Consider the following 24,071-nt stretch of genomic DNA (forward strand, 5'->3'; position numbering starts at 1 on the left):
TAGAAATAAAATTTTGACAAAATTTTCTATAGAAATAAAATTGTGACAAAATTTTCTATAGGAATACAATTTTGAGAATATTTTCTAGAAAAATACAATTTTTAAGAAAATTTTCTTTAAAAATAAAATTTTGAGAAAAATTTCTATAGGAATAAAATTTTGAAAAAAATTTCTATAGGAATAAATTTTTGAAAAAAAAAATCTATAGAAATAATATTTTTTATAATAAAATTTTTAAGAAAATTTTGTTTAAAAATAAAATTTTGAGAAAAGTTTCTTTAAAAATAAAATTTTGAGAAAATTTTCTATAGGAATACAATTTTGAAAAAAAAAATTCTATAGGAATAAAATTTTGAAAAAAATCTGTAGAAAAAAAATTTCTATAGTAATAAAATTTTGACAAAATTTTCTATAGAAATAAAATTTTGACAAAATTTTCTATAGAAACAAAATTTTGACAAAATTTTTGTTGTTGTTTTTTAATTTCACCTTAAAACCGTGCTACAAGAGTAGCTTAACCAACAGAGGAAAAGAATGTTTGTCAAATTTATTTGGGTAAAGCCCTGTAGACTGCAAGATGGTTAGATGGACGCACGTTTCGGAATTACCACATTCCTCATCAGCATCCTCTACTTGCAAAACTATCAACCAATTATCAGAATAAATTCGGGTAGTTCACTAAACCCAAAGTGAACCACACTCGAAGCCTCCGAAAAAAGGTTTATGATAGTTGGCCTTTGCCTAAATAAATCTTTGTACAAACATTTCTCTTTTCCTTTGCCACCGTCACATCATCTAATTATATTACAATTAGAATACGTCCAATCTATATCTGGAATAATAATTTGGAAATTCCTATACTTGTGAAGCAAACATATATAAATTCTGGAGAACGGAAACTTGTTTATACCCTGTGATTTATGATAATCCTAAAAGTATGCTATACATCAGTTATCTCTATATGAAAGGCGATGAACCCAAAACGTGTACCAGCAGTTTATGCTTTCCCCCAAATAAGCCTATACATACATTTTATTAATTTAATAAAATATGCGGATAATTTCAAAAAAAAAATATGTTATTCAATCCCTTAGAATTTTTGTCCGATTTATATTTAGTGATATTAAGACTTTATGTTATTGGACAAACCTCTTTTAGTATTAGAGAAACAATGTTGCCTTTTTCTATGTTTTTTATTTGTCTTTTGTATTTTGTTTTCCTAAACCCTTATTATGAAAAGAAGACCAATTTGGCCACATGGAATGGGCATATGTCATATTTAGTCTCCAACAAACCCATGTGACCATTTATTGTCTATGGCACGACCTTTTTCCTATTGTCATATTTTTTTAGTATTTTTCTAATTTCCAATGCATTTCGACACCCAAAGAAAAAATATTTTCGTCTGCAAGAACATTTTATACAAATGAAATTCCGCTTTGGAATAAAGTATTTTATTCAAGGGTAAATACATGCAAATCTGTGACAAGCGTTGTAATAGTTAGCTGTAATATTTTTGATGCTTTTAAAGATTTTTATTGAGCAAAAAAAGTTCCTTTGAAAAACAAAACTTTTCTTTCAGTGTAATTTTGTTGCCTGATGTGTTGGAATTGTTTTCATATTCACTATAGGAGGAGACACATTTTTATGATATGATGACACGTTTCCCTCTAAATAGTGGGCCTTGTTGATTATAGTGATCATAGTTATGATGACATTTCGTAATTATTTAAATCATAGTTCTAAAAAACCATTATAGTATAACAAAAGGATTATTTTTTCATATATTTACATAAGTAGGAATGTGTATAATTTACATATATCATTTGTTTTATGAGATTATTTTGCATAGTATTTATTATTTTTATGTTTGTTTTTTTTTTCGTATTTCATAGACCATCTTTATATGGACAAAGAGTAGTGCATACTTTTAGAATGTTAGAAAAATATTTAAATTTACAAGAAAACAATGTTTGATTTAGAAATAGGTATTATGTAGCCTACATTTGAGAAGAAAAGACAACATAATAATTTATAAACATATTGCGTGGACACAGAGATATTTGAAATTAAGTTTAAAATTTACTAAAATGTCTTTATCTTAAAGAGAGCGCACCAAAATCCTTAAGGGAAGGTCAAAATCTTTGGATCTAATTAAACATTTTTGAGTGTAAGAACTACCTTACATATTTCCAGCAGCTTTACCATTGCAAAACTTTAGTAAAAATTTGTCAATTTTTCATGCGATATTAGGTTAGGTTAGGTTATGTGGCAGCCCGATGTATCAGGCTCACTTAGACTATTCAGTCCATTGTGATACCACAGTGGTGAACTTCTCTCTTATCACTGAGAGCTGCCCGATTCCATGTTAAGTTCAATGACAAGGGACCTCCTTTTTATAGCCGAGTCCGAACGGCGTTCCACATTCCAGTGAAACCACTTAGAGAAGCTTTGAAACCCTCAGAAATGTCACCAGCATTACTGAGGTGGGATAATCCACCGCTGAAAAACTTTTTGGTGTTCGGTCGTAGCAGGAATCGAACCCACGACCTTGTGTATGCAAGGCGGGCATGCTAACCATTGCACCACGGTGGCTCCCGAGTGTAGTGATGGAGCCATGTTTCATCCATTGTCACATATCGGCGGAAAAACTCGGGTGTATTACGAGTTAACAGCTGCAAACATCGCTCAGAATCGTCAACACGTTGTTGTTTTTGGTCAAATGTGAGCTCGCGCGGCACCCATTTTGCACAGAGCTTCCGCATATCCAAATATTGATGAATGATATGACCAACACGTTCCTTTGATATCTTTAAGGTCTCTGCTATCTCGATCAACTTAATTTTACGGTCATTCAAAATCATTTTGTGGATTTTTAGATGTTTTCGTCGGTAACCACCTCTTTCGGGCGTCCACTGCGTTCACCGTCCTCCGTGCTCATTTCACCACGCTTGAATTTTGCATACCAATCAATTATTGTTGATTTCCCTGGGGCAGAGTCCGGAAGCTCATTATCAAGCCAAGTTTTTGCTTCCACCGTATTTTTCCCCTTCAGAAAACAGTATTTGATCAAAACACGAAATTCCTTTTTTTCAAGTTGCTTCACAAAAGACGCTCTATCTCACAAACTAATGGACTTACAGACGTCAAATTTTGACACGAATCATTTGAAGGTTGGTACTATATAAAAATTATATGAATTTAATACTAGCGACGCCATCTATGTGTCAGACCGGGGACTTATCAGCCAACCTGTTATTACTGGCATTTTTGTCTTATCAATTCTCCAAGAATCATTTCCCAGATATGGGCGTTCCAATATCACGGCTATATATAGCCGATATTTGGTGACCCTTTAGCTCAAATACTGTACATGAGACTCTTGATTTGTTTTTTTTTTGTCCTGGCCAGTATCCTATTACTGGCATTATGTCTTATTAATTCACCAATAACAATTTCCCTGATATAGAGTATCCAATATAGGTGCTATAACTATATCACCGATATCTGGTGACCATATAGCTCAAATACTGTACATAGGGCTTTTGATTTAAAATTTTTGATTTTTTATGCTGACCAATATCTATTACTGGCATAGATATTGGTCACTAAGAATGGTTTTTTTAGAGCTAAGCGCTAACCCCTAAAAGTATGCAAGTGAAGCAACATTGATAAGTTACGATTTACTCCGAAAATCTACATGAAGAATATTTTAAATTGACGAGTATTAAATTTACTTATCGGGAGTCACCGTGGTGCAATGGTTAGCATGCCCGCCTTGCATACACAAGGTCGTGGGTTCGATTCGTGCTTCGACCGAACACCAAAAAGTTTTTCAGCGGTGGATTATCCAACCTCAGTAATGCTGGTGACATTTCTGAGGGTTTCAAAAGCTTCTCTAAGTGGTTTCACTGCAATGTGGAACGCCGTTCGGACTCGGCTATAAAAAGAAAGTCCCTTGTCATTGAGTTTAACATGGAATCGGGCAGCACTCAGTGATAAGAGAGAAGTTCACCAATGTGGTACCACAATGGACTGAATAGTCTAAGTGAGCCTGATACATCGGGCTGCCACCTAACATAACCTAACCTAAAGTTACTTATCAAATTGTTATGGTAATATTTTTATTTTTTTTAATTTAGTTTATGTAAAATTCTTGTAAAAATTTAAATCATAGTTCTCCATATGCACAGAAAAAAATTTCACGAAAATTTTTCCAATTAAAGTCTTAATTGAGTTTTAAAAATATATTCAATTAAAAATTTAATAGAATCAACAAATTTTTTAATTGGAACAAAAAATTAATAGTATCAATTAATTTTTTAATCGACTTTCAATTAAAGTTTTTAAGAGATACTATCATTTCTGTGATTGAGGACATTTCAATTAAAAAATTAATTGGATCAATTAATTTCGTGTTTGAATCAGAAGAAAAAATTTTGTGTGTGGGTTACTTCCAAATCTGTGGTAATATATGTTCTTATTTATTTATTTTTTTTTTTGTTTACATAAAAATTTAGTTTATTGTAAAATTTTAAATCATCATCTTATTAGTTCTCCATTTCTCAACAGCTTTATCTGCAATTGCATACATCGAGGCGTGTTAATAAAATTATAACAACTAATAACTTTATCTACTTTAAGGCGCTCATTAAAACTACTAAATTCTGAATGTTTTAGGTGTGTGCGTCTTAGCTCATGCCATCCAAAAGTATACTTTTGGGTGTTGGATAGCTGACATTTATAATAAGCAGATAATAACTATGAAATGTAGAATATCCAGAAAATGACCTTAACATACATTTGGGCTTTGTAAATAATGACACCAGGGCTTTGCTAATGACACTTTGTTGGGTTAATCCTCAAAAGAAGAAGGTAGACAAAAAGAGTGTATGTCTGAGAGTGTGTGCGTAAGGCTTATTGTCCAGTTATGTATGGGTCGTTGTATATATACCATATACACCTAACACAAGAATGTGGCAAAAACACTTTGCCAGTTTATAGCGATTTTTAAGCAAAAACGTGCAACTTATGGGAGGTCACTTTAAAAGCTTAAAAAGTTTACAAAATATTTTTTTTGTACATTTTCCTTTAATTCTCTACATTTCTATCGATTGGTTGAAGTAAATACAAGAATCTGAATTTTCCTTGTTTCTTTGTTTTTTTTTCTCTCTCACTCCTTTCATTGTTATTGAGGTATAAATGCTGCCTACATTTAGGCGCTTTATATTAAATCTTATTTCTCATTTTATTTTATGTCTTATCGTCCGCAATCTTTCAAATGTATAATAAGTATTTCATATCAACAACGAAAGGAAACTCTCTTCATTTGGTCTGTTGTTAACTAAATGTATAATGGTAGGTATTTCAACTCAGGGTCCTTCCACAAAAGGCAAAGGAAGGTAAGCTAAAGTTAATGGCGTCGTCACCACAAAGTAAACTTGAGAATTGTTTGACCTTTAAAAGGTGAACATTTACCATTATGGACCTTAAAAGTACACACGCAAATAACAGAGTTTTCAGTGAGATCAGCATTTGTACCCTCTAAAGATGTTGATGAAGACAAAACAAATAATTGTTCTAAAGAATACTCAAAGGGGAGATAAGCAACATTCATGATAATTTGCTGTTTGATAATAACAGAAATTAGCAAGAAACATCATTCAGGTGAAAAGAAGTTGTAAAAATAAATGCTGAATTATAAATTTTGTGTGTTTGAAGCGTGAAAAGGGAAATGTTAAAAATTTTGAATTTTATTGCATACTTTTGGGAGGAAGTTGAGTTAAAGGTCTACTGATGATAAAAAAAAACTTGAATAAATTGTTAATGCCTTTCAGTTTCTTAGTGGATGTTGTAAACTAAATACTTTTCTTTCTACAGAATTAAATCGTTTTCTTTGAATTGGGTTTTATGATAACAAAAATAGGCCAAATTTTAAATTTTATTTGATTATAGGCTCTTCAAAACTATATATGTATATCTCAAATAAACATCTTATGACTCAAGAAATTTTACATGGTTTACAAGTAAGAATCATTACAGTAAAAAGTGGCACAAAAAGTTTCATGAAGGCAAAGAAAGTAATTATCCCCCCTTTATGAAATTCTATACGAGGAAGTTTTTGAAATGCAAAATGGCAATTACAACTATTTAGATTTCCAGATATTCCCAGTTTTATGAAGCTGTGCCTATGTGATTTTTATACCCTCCACCATAGGATGGGGGTATATTAACTTTGTCATTCCGTTTGTAACACATCGAAATATTGCTCTAAGACCCCATAAAGTATATATATTCTGGGTCGTGGTGAAATTCTGAGTCGATCTAAGCATGTCCGTCCGTCCGTCCGTCTGTCCGTCTGTCTGTGGAAATCACGCTAACTTCCGAACGAAACTAGCTATCGACTTGAAACTTGGCACAAGTAGTTGTTATTGATGTAGGTCGGATGGTATTGAAAATGGGCCATATCGGCCCACGTTTACGTATAGCCCCCATATAAACCGATCCCCAAATTTGGCTTGCGGAGCCTTCCGGAGCAGCAAAATTCATCCGATCCGGTTAAAATTTGGTACGTGGTCTAAGTATACGGTCTCTAACAACCATGCAAAAATTGGTCCATATCGGTCCATAATTATATATAGCTCCCATATAAACCGATCCCCAGATTTGACCTCCGGAGCCTCTTGGAGGGGCAAAATTCATCCGATCCGGTTGAAATTTGGTACCTGATGTTAGTATACGGTCTCTAACAACCATGCAAAAATTGGTCCATATCGGTCCATAAATATATATAGCTCCCATATAAACCGATCCCCAGATTTGACCTCCGGAGCCTCTTGGAGGAGCAAACTTCATCCTACCCGATTGAAATTTGGTACGTGGTGTTAGTACATGGTCTCTAACAACCATGCAAAAACTGGTCCATATCGGTCCATAATTATATATAGCTCCCATATAAACCGATCCCCAGATTTGACCTCCGGAGCCCCTTGGAGGGGCAAAATTCATCCGATCCGTTTGAAATTGGGTACCTGATGTTAGTATACGGTCTCTAACAAGCATGCAAAAATTGGTCCATATCGGTCCATAATTATATATAGCTCCCATATAAACTGATCCCCAGATTTGAACTCTGGAGCCTCTTGGATGAGCAAAATTCATCCGATCCAATTGAAATTTAGTACGTGGTGTTAGTATATGGTCTCTAACAACCATGCAAAAATTGGTCCATATCGGTCCATAATTATATATAGCTCCCATATAAATCGATCCCCAGATTTGACCTCCGGAGCCTCTTGGAGGAGCAAAAGTCATCCGATGCGGATGAAATTTGGTACATTTCGTTAGTATATGGCCTCTAACAGCCATGTAAAAATTGTCAAATTTTATGTAAAAGTTTTGTAAAAAGTTTATTTTTATAGCAATATTTGACAACATTTTATTTCCATAGAAAATTTTGTCAAAATTTTATTTCTATAGAAAATTTTGTAAAAAAATTATTTCTGTAGAAAATTTTGTCAACATTTTATTTCTATAGAAAATTTTGTCAACATTTTATTTCTATAGAAAATTTTGTCAAAATTTTATTGCTATAGAAAATTTTGTCAACATTTTACTTCCATAGAAAATTTTGTCAACATTTTATTTCTATAGAAAATTTTGTCAACATTTTACTTCCATAGAAAATTTTGTCAACATTTTATTTCTATAGAAAATTTTGTCAAGTTTTTATTTCTATAGAAAATTTTGTCAAAATTTTATTTCTATAGAAAATTTTGTCAAACTGAATTATATACGTATTTCATCGGCCTTTTTTTTGTTTAATATATACCTCTTATGGACTAACTTACAATTTAGAAGACAGTGTTAAAAAGTTTTACGATACCTTGCCATCGGCAAGTGTTATCGCAACCCAAGTAATTCGATTGTGGATGACAGCCTTTAGTAGAAGTTCCTACGCAATCCATGGTGGAGGGTACATAAGATTCGGCCTGGCCGAACTTACGGCCGTATATACTTGTTTATATTTAAATTATATTAAAAATCATTTTGTTTCTATATCGTGAAGAGTTACTGCTTGAAATTTATAGTTCATGGGAGTAGAACCTGTTTCTCAACTACACAAAATTTTCCTTGGGATATTTGCATTCTTTCGGTTGGACCATGAGACTAATTGAAATCAATGTACTAATTTAGTCTTTTTTAACAAATATTTAACAAATATTTTAAAGCATACTTTTGGGAGATTGTAGAATATTATTTCATTGCCTAGGGTTTCAGCGAAACCATTTTGGAATTCAACAGGTAAGGTTCAGTGCTTGTGACACTATAGTGGCAAATGGTAATTTTTTTCGTGATAGGATACTTTTGTGAAATTTTTATATTAATTTCTATTCAATAAGACTTTAATTGGAAAAATTTTCGTGAATTTGTGTTCTGTGTTATAGAATTCCAAAATTCCTTTAATAACATAATTATGCAATTGCTCACATGATAATACTATGATTTGAGAAGGAACAAGTACATACGGCCGTAAGTTTGGCCAGGCCCAATCTTATGTACCCTCCACCATGGATTGCGTAGAAACTTCTACGAAGGACTGTCATCCACAATCGAATTACTTGGGTTGTGGTATATATTAGACAAAAAAGTTATGTATAGGTAAGTCTACAAATAATTACGAATCGACATGGACATTTGCACGGTACGTAGACAGCCAGACTTGAAATATGGGGGCTATATAGAATTATGAACTTGATATGGACCAATTTTTGTGTGATTGGGGATCGATTTATCTGAGGGCTATATATAACTATAGACCGATATGGACCTAGTTAGATATGGTTGTTAACGGCCATATACTAGCACAATATACCAAATTTCAACTGATGAAATTGGCTGCTCCAAGAGGCTCCAAAACCAAATTTCGGGATCCACCAACCATGATGAAATTTGCTCCTCCAAGAGGCTCCAAAACCAAATTTCGGGATCGGTTTATATGGGGGCTATATATGATTATGGACCGATGTGGACCACTTTTGGCATGGTTGTTCATATACTACCACCACGTACCAAATTTCAACCAGATCAGATGAATTTTGCTTCTCCAAAAGGCAACGGGGGTAAAATCTGGGGATCGGTTTATATGGGGGCTATATATAATTATGGATCGATGTGGAGCAATTTTTGCATGGTTGTTAGAGACCATATACTAACACCATGTACCAAATTTCAACCGGATCGGATGAATGTTGCTCCTCCAAGAGGCTGCGCAAGCCAAATCTGAGCGTCGGTTTATATGGGGGCTATACGTAAAACTGCTCCGATATTGTCATTTGCAATAGCATCCGACTTACATTAATAACAAGTCGATAGCTTGTTTCGTTCGGAAGTTAGCGTGATTCCAACAGACGGTTGGACGGACATGCTTAGATCGACTCAGAATTTCACCACGACCCAGAATATATATACTTTATGGGGTCTTAGAGCAATATTTCGATGTGTTACAAACGGAATGACAAAATTAATATACCCCCCATCCTATGGTGGAGGGTATAAAAATTAATTGAAAGTCAATTAAAAAATTAATTAATACTATTAATTTTTGTGATTAATTTCAATGTTGAATCAATTAAAATTTTAATTGAGTATTTTTTAAAATTCAATTAGGACTTTAATTGGAAACTTTTTTGTGATTTTTTTTTTCTGTGTTATATAATACAAAAATTTCTGTAATTACAGAACATTTTCTGTGCCTATTTTTAGGCGTCACAATTGCTCACATGAGCTAACAATAAATTATTATTACAGAAAGTTTTTAAGTTCAACAAAATTGTTGTTGATATAACAAAATTGGTTGCTAAAGTGACTAAAATCGTAATTGTATTTACAAATTACGTTGATAGCTCAATTTTAAACATAATTGTATTGACAATCAAGACATTTTGGCCAAACAGTCAGCTGCAACAACGGCTGTGCGGTTGCGCGAGCTATCGCTGTGGTCGGAAAAAAGTTACGGTCACAGTTCGGTCCTCAAAATAATGCCAGATGTGCCTAACGTAGTGGATTACACTTTGGCGAGTCCACTTTTCGACAAAAAGTTTGAGACTCTAATTCCCAACAGTGAGGCGTGGTGTACACGGACCCCGGGGAATAAAAGATATATAGATTTCTACACTGATGGCTCCAAATTGGATGGCCAAGTGGGTTTTGGAGTATATTCTAAAGACCTGGAACTTCGAATAGCGAAAAGATTACCTGATCACTGTAGTGTTTTTCAGGCTGAAATATTAGCAATAAGAGAAGTGGTGAATTGGCTGAGAAGTAATGCTCCACGCAATATAGGCATTAATATATACTCAGACAGTCAACCTGCAATAAAATCCTTGGACTCTTCCTCAACTCGAAAACGGCCATCGACTGCCGCAAATCTCTCAATGAGATGGCTGAGCAGCACAATATTCACCTAATATGGGTGCCTGGCCACAGGAACATACCGGGGAACTGCGAAGCAGATGAGCTAGCAAGGCTAGGAACTACCTTACATATTCCAGGGGAACTAGAATCTGTTGGTGTGCCTCTGGCTACCTGCAAGCTCTTACTGCGTGAGAAGGCTGTCATGATGGCAAATGTTCGATGGGAGAATTGTAAGGGTTGTAACGACACCAAGCAAATATGGCCCCATTTAAACTTAAACCGCACACTAGATATGCTAGTGTTCTCGAGACGCCAGATTTCACTCCTGATATCTGCTATAACGGGTCGCTGCCTGATAGGCGATTTTGCAAAAACTATTGGTGCGAAGTATAATGACTATTGTATGAGCTGTCATGAAGCGGAGGAAATGGAATCAATAAAACACCTCTTGTGTGAGTGTCCTGCATTTTGTGTAAGGCGTAAGCAAATTTTGGGGGCATATAGCTTCAGATTACTGGCGGACCTGGAAAACGTTAACTTAAGCAGTCTGCTAATGTTTTTGGAACAATCTGGTTGGTTCAACAGAAGAAAATAATCGAGAAGGTTCAACGGTTAAAACTAGAAGTGCCCATATGTAATAGGTACTTTTAGTTAATGTGGTATCACAATGGACTGAATAGTCTAAGTGAGCCTGAATCTTAATCGGGTTGCCACTTTAACCTAACCTAACCTAACATTGACAATCAAATTAATTGATATTTTTTTGTGTGTATGATTTGAGAAGGAATTACTGCTATAAATTCTACTGTATGAATTAGATCGATTCTATATTAAGGCACCAATCAAATCCGCAATTTAAATGGATCCGGCAACAAGATTTGCGAAAATATTGCTCTAAAAAATTAATTCATTAATAGTGGCACAACTTAGCACAAAAATGAAAAATATGTCAACACTTAAAAAATTAACAATTACTGACATTTATCTGTTCCTGAATAACTTTTTAATATATGTCTAACAAAGTCTTTATTTTAAAGTAACCGTGTCTTCGACTCGGTTTCAGTACCAAAATCCTTAAATTAAAGTGAAATTTTTTGCATTTCAGATTTTTTTTTTGCCAATAATATTTTATTATGTAAGTTTTAATATTAACATTATGAATGTGATTCAACACGGAAATACTACTTTTAGTATGTTTACTAGTACAATATTATGCTAAGGAAACTTTTTTTATATTTTTTTGTAATTGTAATTGTAATTGAGTCTTTTTTTATACCCTCCATCATAGGATGGTATATTAACTTTGGGGGTATATTAACTTTGTCATTCCGTTTGTAACACATCGAAATATTGCTCTAAGACCCCATAAAGTATATATATTCTGGGTCGTGGTGAAATTCTGAGTCGATCTAAGCATGTCCGTCCGTCCGTCCGTCCGTCCGTCTGTTGAAATCACGCTAACTTCCGAACGAAAAAAGCTATCGACTTGAAACTTGGCACAAGTAGTTGTTATCGATGTAGGTCGGATGGTATTGAAAATGGGCCATATCGGTCCACTTTTACGTATAGCCCCCATATAAACGGACCCTCAGATTTGGCTTGTAGAGCCCCTAACAGAAGCATATTTCATCCGATCCGGCTGAAATTTGGTACATGGTGTTGGTATATGGTCTCTAACAACCATGCAAAAATTGGTCCACATCGATCCATAATTATATATAGCCCCCATATAAACCGATCCCCAGATTTGGCTTGCGGAGCCTCAAAGAGAAGAAAATTTCATCCGATCCGGCTGAAATTTGGTACATGATGTTGGTATATGGTCTCTAACAACCATGCAAAAATTGGTCCATATCGGTCCTTAATTATATATAGCCCCCATATAAACCGATCCCCAGATTTGGCTTGTGGAGCCTCTAAGAGAAGCATATTTCATCCGATCCGGCTGAAATTTGGTACATGGTGTTGGTATATGGTCTCTAACAATCATGCAAAAATTGGTTCACATCGGTCCATAATTATATATAACCCCCATATAAACCGATCCCCAGATTTGGCTTGCGGAGCCTCAAAGAGAAGCAAATTTCATCCGATCCGGCTGAAATTTGGTACATGATGTTGGTATATGGTCTCTAACAACCATGCAAAAATTGGTCCACATCGGTTCATAATTATATATAGCCCCCATATAAACCGATCCCCAGATTTGGCTTGCGAAGTCTCCAAGAGAAGCAAATTTCATCCAAGCCGGTTGTAATTTGGAACATGGTGTTAGTATATGATCTTTAACAACCGTGCCAGAATTGGTCCATATCGGTCCATAATTATATATAGCCCCCATATAAAACGTTCTCCAGAGTTGACCTCCGGAGCCTCTTGGAGGAGCAAAATTCATCCGATACGGTTCAAATTAGGAACGTGGTGTTAGTATATGGTCGCTAACAACCATTCCAAAATTGGTCCAATCATACAAAAATTGTAACATATCGGTTCATAATCATGGTTGCCACTAGAGCCAAAAATAATCTACCAAAATTGTATGTCTATAGAAAACTTTGTCAAAATTTTTTTTTCTATAGAAAATGTTGTCAACATTTTATTTCTAGAGAAAATCTTGTTAAAATTTTATTCGGTTCATAATAAAATTTTCATAATTTTCAAAATTTTATTTCTATTGAAAATTTTGTCAAAATTTTATTTCTATAGAAAATATTGTTCAAATTTTATTCGGTTCATAATCATGGTTGCCACTCGAGCCAAAAATAATCTACCAACATTTTATTTCTATAGAAAATTTTGTCAAAAGTTTATTTCTATAGAAAATTTTGTTAAAATTTTATTTCTGTAGAAATTTTTGTCAAAATTTTCTTTCTATAGAATATTTTGTCACAATTTTTATTTCTATAGAAAATTTTGTGAAAATTGTATTTCTATAGAAAATTTTGTTAAAATTTTATTTCTGTAGAAAATTTTGTCAAAATTTTATGTCTACTTTGTCAAACTGAATTATATACGTATTGGATCGATCTTTTTTGATTTAATATATACCACGTATGGACTTACATACAATTTAGAAGATGGTGTTAGGAGATTTTAAGATACCTTGCCATCGGCAAGCGTTACCGCAACTTAAGTAATTCGATTGTGGATGGTAGTGTTTAGAAGAAGTTTCTACGCAATCCATGATGGAGGGTACATAAGCTTCGGCCTGGCCGAACTTACGGCCGTATATACTTGTTATAATTTTAATGATTATAACGTCGCCTGAAAGTATGCAAATATTTCAATGGAAATTTAAAGGATATTAACAAACAGATTTATTCTCTTTAAAAAAAAAATCGAAAAGCCTTATTTCCAGTATAATATTGCACTAAAAGCTCATCTGTTTTTTTTATAAATGTCCATATGAGGTATAATAAATACGTAAATATATTACTATAAATTTACAATTTTAAAACATATTTTTAAGGCTCAATCTATAAAAAAAATATCCAATACAAAATTTCCAATTATACAACTATACAAATTACTTTTAAATTAAAATAAAAAAGAAAAAAAAAAACAAGGACATATTTTAATCTTACATTATTTTACAATTTATTGATAGGTAGTAGTATTGTTGAAACTGTATTGTCTATAAAACTTTTCTTGATTATTCCATCAATGGTGCCTTATATTTGCTATCTGTCTGCCCAGTACTATTCATTGTACTTGTTCATTAGTTTTTTATTATCACAGATGAGAACAAAATATACATCTCTCTCTCTCTTTCTGTATCTCCTATATACGAACACATTGTACAACCTTCATCATCAGCTTTATAAAATGTTATTATTATTGTTGTTTTTGTTGCAGTTTTAAATGAGCTTTTCCTTCCTTTGGTTTTTATATATATACATGAGCTCCGGTCTTGCTTCTCTTTCAACCAACATGGCCATACATCTTCACCTAGTCCAATTGCGAGTGATGTATTGTCAGTGTCGACAAGTCGTATTGTAGTTATTTGTATTTGTTTTCTGTTGTCATTTTATTCTTCCTCTTTCCGTTTCCGTTTTGTTTTTTGGATCGGTCCATCTATTGTCAATAGGTTTTCGTTGTCAAGCTTGTTTCCTAGTCTTTAAATGGCTATGTGTAAATGAGAAATTCCAACTGCTGAGCTGTTGTTAAATAATTGGTATTATATCTCATATGGAAAACAGAGAAGGTTATTTTCCATGAAAAATATATCATTGTGTGGAATTTTTTAATGTTTTTTCCAAAAGTCTTCTTCAAACAATTATAAAATTAAATTCTTAATTGAAATTTCGTCAATCACGTAAACGATAGTATCAATTATAGAATTAATTGCAAATAATAAAATATACACGATAACAAAATTTACAAATTATTGAATATGCCTAAAAGTAGGCAATAGAATTACAATTTCTTGGAAAATAAATGAAGCCAATTATTAGGAATTTTCTAAAGAATTTACGAATTTATAAAATAAAGAATTAATTGCTAAAAATAGCACTTAATACTAAACACAAAATGCTTATCAATCATAAAATTAATTGCAAATAATAAAATATACACGATAACAAAATTTACAAATTTTTGAATATGCCTAAAAGTAGGCAATAGAATTACAATTTCTTGGAAAATAAATGAAGCTAAGTATTAGGAGTTTTCTAAAGAATTTATAAAATGAAGAATTTGCTAAAAATAGCATATATTTTCAATAGGTTTTCGTTGTCAAGCTTGTTTCCTAGTCTTTAAATGGCTATGTGTAAATGAGAAATTCCAACTGCTGAGCTGTTGTTAAATAATTGGTATTGTATCTCATATGGAAAACAGAGAAGGTTATTTTCCATGAAAAATATATCATTGTGTGGAATTTTTTAATGTTTTTTTCCAAAAGTCTTCTTCAAACAATTATAAAATTAAAATCTTAATTGAAATTTCGTCAATCACGTAAACGATAGTATCAATTATAGAATTAATTGCAAATAATAAAATATACACGATAACAAAATTTACAAATTTTTGAATATGCCTAAAAGTAGGTAATAGAATTACAATTTCTTGGAAAATAAATGAAGCTAATTATTAGGAATTTTCTAAAGAATTTACGAATTTATAAAATTAAGAATTAATTGCTAAAAATAGCAATTAATACTAAACACAAAATGCGTATCAATCATAAAATTAATTGCAAATAATAAAATATACACGATAACAAAATTTACAAATTTTTGAATATGCCTAAAAGTAGGCAATAGAATTACAATTTCTTGGAAAATAAATGAAGCTAATTATTAGGAATTTTCTAAAGAATTTACGAATTTATAAAATGAAGAATTTGCTAAAAATAGCAATTAATATTAAACACAAAATGCGCTAATGTAGCCTTTATATTTTTGGTGGCAACATATATATTTAGATCTATAGAATAAATTCAAATAGAATACCGTAACGAATAGCATGATCCTGCGAATTAAGAATGGTGACAGAAATAATAATGGCATATACATATTAATCTTTACACTAAAAAAAATATATCATCAACTTTTTTCCAATTAAAATTTTAAAAAATTGATTTTTGAATTCCAATAAAAATCATTCACAAAAAATAAATGTGTCAATTAATTTTTAATTGGATCAATTAATTTTAATTAACTTTGTTGACTGATATTTTTTCCTGTGTGGAATATTGTATCGTAATTTTTCTTAGAGTACTATACAACATCATGTTTAATCTCTAAATATGATATTCTTAAAATTTGATGTGAATTCGAATATGTCCAAAAGTAGGCAAAGGAATATTTTAATTTCTGGTAAAAATGCTGGTTATGAGGAATTTTCTAAAGAATATACGAACTTAATATAAATTAAGAAATCTGTTAAAAATAACAATTAATACTAAACACTACTGCATTAGTGTAGCATTTATATATAGCGACGAAATATATTGAGATTAATAGAACGTCGATATAAACACAGAATGCTTCTGAGAATTAGGAATGGTGACAGAAATAATAATGGCTGATAAGTCCCCGATCTGACACATAGATGGCGTCGCTAGTATTAAATGCATATTATTTTTATATAGTACCAACCTTCAAACGATTCGTGTCAAAATTTGACGTCTGTAAGTCAATTAGTTTGTGAGATAGAGCGGCTTTTGTGCAGCAACTTTTGTTATTGTGAAAAAAATGAAAAAAAAAAGAATTTCGTGTTTTGATAAAATATTGTTTTCTGAAGGGAAAAAATACGGTGGAAGCAAAAACTTGGCTTGATAATTAGTTTCCGGACTCTGCCCCAGGGAAATCAACAATAATTGATTGGTATGCAAAATTCAAGCGTGGTGCAATGAGCACGGAGGACGGTGAACGCAGTGGATGCCCAAAAGAGGTGGTTACCGACGAAAAGATCAAAAAAACCCACAAAATGATTTTGAATGACCGTAAAATGAAGTTGATCGAGATAGCAGAGGCCTTAAAGATATCAAAGGAACGTGTTGGTCATATCATTCATCAATATTTGGATATGCGGAAGCTCTGTACAAAATGGGTGCGCGCGAGCTCACATTTGACCAAAACCAACAACGTCGTGTTGATGATTCTGAGCGGTGTTTGCAGCTGTTAACTCTTAATACACCCGAGTTTTTCCGTCGATATGTGACAATGGATGAAACATGGCTCCATCACTACCTGTTACATAATAATCTTTACACTCAGAAAAAAATATTATCAAAAATTTTTCCAATTAAAATTTTAATTAATAAATAATATATTTCAATTAATAAATAATATTTTAAATAACATATTTAATTGGATCAACTAATTTTTGAATTAAAATAAAAATCACTCACAAAAATTAAGTGTACCAAATAATTTTTTTATTGGGTCAAATAATAATTTTAATTGACTTTGTTGATTTTTTTATTGGATCAATTATTTAATTGTTTAATTGACTTTGCTGACTGATACTATCATCTCTGTGGTTGAAGACATTTCAATTAAAAATTATTCGTGATTGAAGACAAAAACTATTTTTTTCTGTGTTTTTGATGACTAACAGATTCCAACCTGATTTCAAATAGGAAACCACAAAATCTATGATTTTGCATATAAACCTAAAATAGGAAAAAGCTAAAACAATTGTATTAAACTGCATGTAGGGACTAACAAATTTTTTGACACGCAATTTATTTTGTTTTTGAAGGTGAACCATTTTCTAATTTTCTTTTTTTATACCCTCCACCATATGATGGGGGGTATATTAACTTTGTCATTCCGTTTGTAACACATCGAAATATTGCTCTAAGACCCCATAAAGTATATATATTCTGGGTCGTGGTGAAATTCTGAGTCGATCTGAGCATGTCCGTCCGTCCGTCCGTCCGTCTGTTGAAATCACGCTAACTTCCGAACGAAACAAGCTATCGACTTGAAACTTGGCACAAGTAGTTGTTATTGATGTAGGTATTGCAAATGGGCCATATCGGTCCACTTTTACGTATAGCCCCCATATAAACGGACCCCCAAATTTGGCTTGCGAGGCCTCTAAGAGAAGCAAATTCCATCCGATCCGGCTGAAATTTGGTACATGGTGTTAGTATATGGTCTCTAACAACCATGCAAAAATTGGTCCACATCGGTCCATAATTATATATAGCCCCCATATAAACCGATCCCCCGATTTGGCTTGCGAGGCCTCTAAGAGAAGCAAATTTCATCCGATCCGGCTGAAATTTGGTACATAGTGTTAGTCTATGGTCTCTAACAACCATGCACAAATTGGTCCACATTGGTCCATAATTATATATAGCCCCCATATAAACCGATCCCCTGATTTGGCTTGCGAGGCCTCTAAGGGAAGCAAATTTCATCCGATCCGGCTGGAATTTGGTACATGGTGTTAGTATATGGCCTCAAACTCCCATGCAAAAATTGGTCGAAATCGGTCCATAATTATATATAGAGCCCCCATATAAACCGATCCCCAGATTTGACCTCCGGAGCCCCTTGGAAGAGCAAAATTCATCCGATTCGGTTGAAATTTGGTACGTGATGTTAGTATATGGTATCCAACAACCATTCAGGAATTGGTTCATATCAGTCCATAATTATATATAGCACCCATATAAACTGATCCCCAGGTTTGACCTCCGGTGCCTTTTGGAGAAGAAAAATTTATCCGATCTGGTTGAAATTTTGTACGTGGTGGTTGTATATGATATTTAACAACCATGCCAAAAGTGGTCCATATCAGTCCATAATCACATATAACCCCCATATAAACCGATCCCGAGATTTGGTGTTGGAGCCACTTGGAGGAGCAAATTTCATCCGAGTCAGTTGAAATTTGGTACATTGTGCTAATATATGGCCGTTAACAACCATGCCTAACTAGGTCCATATCGGTCTATAGTTATATATAGCCCTCAGATCCATATCAATAATTGTATATAGCCCCCATATAAGCGACCCCCATATTTCAATTCTGGCTCCCTACGTACCGTGCAAAAGTCCATATCGATTCGTAATTATTTGTAGACTTACCGATCCTTTTTTTGTCTAATGTATACCACGTATGGACTAACTCACAATTTAGAAAACTATTTAAGAAACCACAACCCAAGTAATTCGATTGTGGATGACAGTCTTTCGTAGAAGTTTCTACGCAATCCATGGTGGAGGGTACATAAGATTCGGCCTGGCCGAACTTACGGCCGTTTATACTTGTTTTTTTTTTTTTTTTTTTTTGAAACTGCAGTGAAACCTCTGAAAGGTGATCGCCTAAACTTTGTCCACCTTTGAGAGGTGTCTGAATATGAGAGGTTAATTTTAATGTGTTAATATAGCAAACGTTCCGAGACAACTGTACATGTTTCCAAGTGTCCAAGTTTGAGAGGTTTCACTGTATATGCTACTTATTTCATTTTTCGTAGTTAAAAAAAAAAATAATAATAATAATAATAGTAATACTGATTATAAACTTTGCTATTATATAAAGTTTTTGCACGTCCCGGGTAAATGTTTGTAAAATTACGCAGCAAATAAAATTTCCAGGAAACCTCCTACACATATGCAATGTTTTGTTTTCTATAAATATTTACACACACATGTCCTTTACTATGCGAGTATGCAATATGAGTTTTGCAATTGTTTTCTTTTACGAAATGTTAACTCTATACTTCAAAGAAACGAACGCAAAAAGAGTGTACTCAAAAAAAAAAAAACTTTCAAAACTTTGTTTATTTTAGCTTAATATCAATAAACAGAAAAAAAGTTCAAATCAAAGGACGACGTCCTTAATGTTCACATGTCAAAGTGAGATTACTAGAAATAAGTTTGGTATGTTTATTACATAAAACAAGTTGTATGTAACAAGTAGGTTGCTTTGCAAACTTTACTAACTATGGGAGTCTCAAAAATAAGTTTCAAGTATAGTATAACTTAAGGCTGGTGCAAAAAACCGAAGTAAATTACAAACAAAACAAATATGAAATAGTAAATATATATTATTTTAATGGTGGGTATTTCATTCTATGATTACTACCTAATCGGAGAATAGTCCACTGATTAAAAAAATATATGGAAATAATATAAACGAACTATAGGTGTCTCAAAAATATGTGCCAAGTATAGCATATCTTAAGGCTGGTTTAAAAAAAATAAAATAAACCTTAGTTAATACAAAACAATTATTAGATAATAAATGTATTAGTTTAAAGGCCAATTTGTCATTCTACGATTACTATATGACAGGAGAAACCACTGGTTAAAAAAACGTCGTGTTGTTTCATCGACACAATAAATAATAGCAAGACATTCCGGTTTTTCATTCTCCGATTAACAAAGTGACCCAAATTGGTTTTTTTCTTTAACGAAATAAAAATGCAGAAATATTTATTTCATGTATTCTTAAGTAGAATCGATCAATGCCAATAATCAACTTTCTTTTTGCATACTTTTTGGGATGCAAGCAAACACTGCATATAATACAAACATTGCATAAAATGTATAAAAAGAACGTAGATATGTAAATATGAATTTCATCTTGAATGGGCAACCTGATAACATTATGTAAATAGAATATTGAAAATTCTGTTTTTTTATAGACACAAGATGAGCTAAAATTGTTTGCAAAAAAAAATGTTTTTCTTTTATTACATTTTTTCCTATTTAGAATAAATTTATAGCTTGTTGACATTTTGTCATTAAGTGTGTAAATATTAACATAAAAAAATTCCAGTAAATTAATAAGAGTGGTAGTATTTACGTAATATGACAAAGTGATGAAATAGAGTAACGAATGACAAAGAAACTAGGAAAAAAATATGAAGAATAGGATCGTTGAACAGGAAAATGAAACATGACCGTTATGGAAATCAGAAATTGTAAAAAAATATTAATTTGAAACTTAAAAAACATACTTTGCAAGCAAAACACAGCCGAGTTCTTTAATATGATACAAAGACATTCGTTTTCAGCTAGCATTGCTATTCTATTTAAATAATATACATCCCTAAAGTATACTCCATAAAATAATGCTCTATATTATTATGGCCAGAGATTGTCCGAGTAGCTATTTTTTGGGTTTTCTACTGTCAAAAAGTTGTAAACGTCGAAAACGTCAAATACTTACAGGATCCTCAGATTTTATTTCAAACTCTTTTTAATAAGAAAATAATTTGAAGCAATGAAAACACCATAGTCAATTTTAGAAATGTTTATAATATTTTGACATTTTTACTCAAAGTTAAATTGTAATTTTTTTTCCAGAGAATCAGGGATTTGAAAACATCTGAATGCAACTCGTTGTCAAATTTTTGAAACTGTGAAAATTGTTGTAACAAAATACAAACCACGTTGATTTAGATTTAGATTTCTATACAAACCCGATTTTCATATAAGTTTCGATCAAACACCAAAAAGTTTTTCAACGATGGATTATCGTTTGTCATTGAGATAAACGAAGAATCGGGTAGCCCTCTGTGATAAGAGAGATGTGAACCACTGTGGTATCATGATGGACTCAATAGTCTAAGTGAGCCTGCAATGTCGATTGCCACTATACCTAACCTAAACTTATCATACTAGACTCTTTTTCTATAAGAAAACAAGTAAGGAAAGTCTAAAGTCGGGCGGGGCCGACTATATTATACCCTTCACCACTTTGTAAGTCCACATTTTCGATACCATATTAAATCCGTCCAATGTGTTGGATGCTATATGAATCCATACACATATATTCTGTATATCTGAGCAGATCTGTACAGAGTTCTGCAATACTTATAGATTTTACATTTAAGTCGGCTAATGCGCTGAGGTGGAACACAATGTTAGTAAAAAAATAGGGGAAACATTTAAATATGAACCAATTTTGAGGCAACATCGCAAAATTGTATTTATGATTTATCGGTCGATAGATGTGTAATAGAGTAATAGGAAAATTTGAGTCATTTTGATAAGTTTTCGACTTAGCAGTGGCGATTTGATAAGGAAAATGTAGGTATTTTGGCCAGTTTTCCGTAAATAGGAAAAACATATATATGGAATCTATATCGAAATCTGAACCGATTGCAATCAAATTTCACATGCATAGTTACTATGTTGAATCTACTCGCTGTGCAAAATTTCACGTAAATCGGATAACAACTTTGACCTCTGTGGTCATATGACGGAAAAACGGGCGAAAGATATATATGGGAGCTATATCAAAATCTGAACCGATTTCAACCAAAATAAACACGCATATGCAGAACCTTAACCTGTGCAAAGTTTCAAGTTCAATTGTACTCCCTCTGCAAAATTTCAATTGTACTCCCTCTGCAAAAATTGTACTCCCTCTGCAAAAATCAGAGTAGCACTTTTGCCTCTGTGGGCATATTAGACCAAATCGGGCGAATGATATATATGGGAGCTATATCTAAATCTGAACCGACTTCAACTAAATTTTGCACAATTAACGATACTATAAAACGTACTCCTTGTGCAATATTTCAACCCACTCAAGGCAAAACTCTGGCTTTTGGGGCCATATAAATCCAAATCGGACGAAAGTTATATATGGGAGCTATATCTAAATCGGAACCGGTTTTAACCAAATTAAGCACACTTAACGATACTATTAAACGTACTTGTTGTGCAAAATTTGAAGCAAATCAGGGCAAAACTCTGGCTTTTGAAGCCATATAAGTCAAAATCGGACGAAAGATATATAGGGGAGCTATATCTAAATCTGAACCGATTTCAACTAAATTTGGCACAATTAACGATACCATTAAACGTACTCGTTGTGCAAAATTTGAAGCAAATCAGGGCAAAACTCTCGCTTTTGGGGCCATATAAGTCCAAATCGGACGAAAGATATATGTGGGAGCTATATATAAATCTGAACCGATTTAGCTGATATTTGGCAGTTTTTACGGGACTGACAAAACATTCAGATGTACAAAATTTGAAGAACGTCGTTTCATAAATACGTGAATTATGATCAAATCGGTGATAACTATATATGGCAGCTATATCTAAATCTGAACCGATTTTTTCCAAAATCAATAGCGATTGTCTTCTACCCGAAGAAAGACGTTATGTCAAATTTGAGGACGATCGGACTTAAACTGCGACCTGTACTTTGTGCACAAAATTACATATACAGACAGACGGACGGACGGACAGACAGACAGACGGACATCGCTAAATCGACTCAGAATTTTATTCTAAGCTGATCGGTATACTAAAAGATGGGTCTATGACAATTATTTCTTGGCGTTACATACAAATGCACAAACTTATTATACTCTGTACCACAGTAGTGGTGAAGGGTATAAAAAGACCTTCGTAAATAGAAAAATTCTAAAAAAAGTTTTAAATATGTGGTTCTAAAAAGTATAGCTTTTTTTAACAAATTTTTGTATTGTATATTTTTAACAATATTTTATATTGTTACGAAGGCTTACGGCGTTTTTTACGTATGGTAAAATACGTCGTAAATGTATGTCAAATACCTTACAGTTTACGACAGACCATCTCTGATTATGGCGATATTATATTATTATAATACAACCACAATTTCTTAGCCAATGTTTGTTTTAAGTTAGAAATTGCATTTTTATCCTTAAGATATACTATAGAAAACTATATAACCCAGCGCCATGAAATATACACCACTCAAACTAAAACCATTTATAATTTGCCAAATATATGTGCATCTTCAATAAATAACTACACTTAAAATTTATAAAAATAAAAAACATCCTTAAGGTATGCTATAGATAACATTATTACTCATAGTCAAAAAATATGCATTACCTACCGAAAACTATGATACTCAGAGACAAAAAAATTGCTACCCAATTTATAAAATTTCTGATTTGGTTAACATATATATCTTTCAATATACTAACCAATCAAAAAAATACACATAACATAAGCTTCCAACTTGTATTGTCATAATATTTAAATTTAAATCATATAAACACCTAAAAGTATGCTATGGGAACCAACAATTCATTAATCAAAAAAATTAATTCAATACTATTTATTATGTAACATTTTTATATTTTATAGAAATGTCTTAAAGGGTGATACGGTCAAAATTTGGTCAAGGGAAAACGCGTGTAAATCGGTGAAATCGTTTATTTAAAAAATCAAATTAAATTT

General features: G+C 32.6%; 1 protein-coding gene across 5 annotated transcripts in view; it reads right to left on the bottom strand.

The window, feature by feature from the left end:
* Positions 1-24,071, bottom strand: part of flw (protein phosphatase 1 catalytic subunit flapwing) — a 246,223-nt gene that overhangs the window by 20,498 nt on the left and 201,654 nt on the right. The gene's annotated exons all lie outside the window — the stretch shown is intronic.

The sequence above is a fragment of the Haematobia irritans genome, chromosome 3 (genome assembly GCF_050003625.1).
Source record: "Haematobia irritans isolate KBUSLIRL chromosome 3, ASM5000362v1, whole genome shotgun sequence".
Taxonomy (NCBI): domain Eukaryota; kingdom Metazoa; phylum Arthropoda; class Insecta; order Diptera; family Muscidae; genus Haematobia; species Haematobia irritans.